This window comes from Microtus ochrogaster, unplaced genomic scaffold (assembly GCF_000317375.1).
Source record: "Microtus ochrogaster isolate Prairie Vole_2 unplaced genomic scaffold, MicOch1.0 UNK7, whole genome shotgun sequence".
NCBI lineage: Eukaryota > Metazoa > Chordata > Mammalia > Rodentia > Cricetidae > Microtus > Microtus ochrogaster.
Window position 1 is genome coordinate 9,326,367 of NW_004949105.1, and position 505 is coordinate 9,326,871.

The following is a 505-nucleotide window of genomic DNA, read 5'->3' on the forward strand; positions in this document are numbered from 1 at the left end:
AGTATACCCTATCCTCCTTATTTGAGGGAGGGGTGTCTTTTTTTAAAAATCATTTTTAAGTTATTGGATAAATGTGGAGATTTAGTTTTATTGTTCCTCTAAGAAATCTGATTAGTTGTCATTGAGTGAAATTCCTGTTTGTGGATGGTAAGAAGATAGGAAAACTGTCATCCTAGAGAGGTAGACCTGAGAAGTCAGAACACTAGTTACACAAGAGTTATAGCAAGGAAGAAAAAAGAGGGAAAGCGCGAACAGGAGGGAGGAGGAAGGGAAGGAAAGCTAGGATATGTATTAATCTTTTGAGCTGGGCTACAGGATGGTTACCTGGATAAGGGTGTTTGTCACTCAACAATGAAAACCCGATGACCTGAGTTCAAGCTTGAGATCCCACTTAAGGTTGTAAAACTTGTCCTTTGATCAGCGAGTCCGGTTTTATCCCAGGCTTTTTCAGACCCAGGCCAGCTGGCCTTGGTGAGTTCCCGATAGAACATCCCCATTGTCTCAG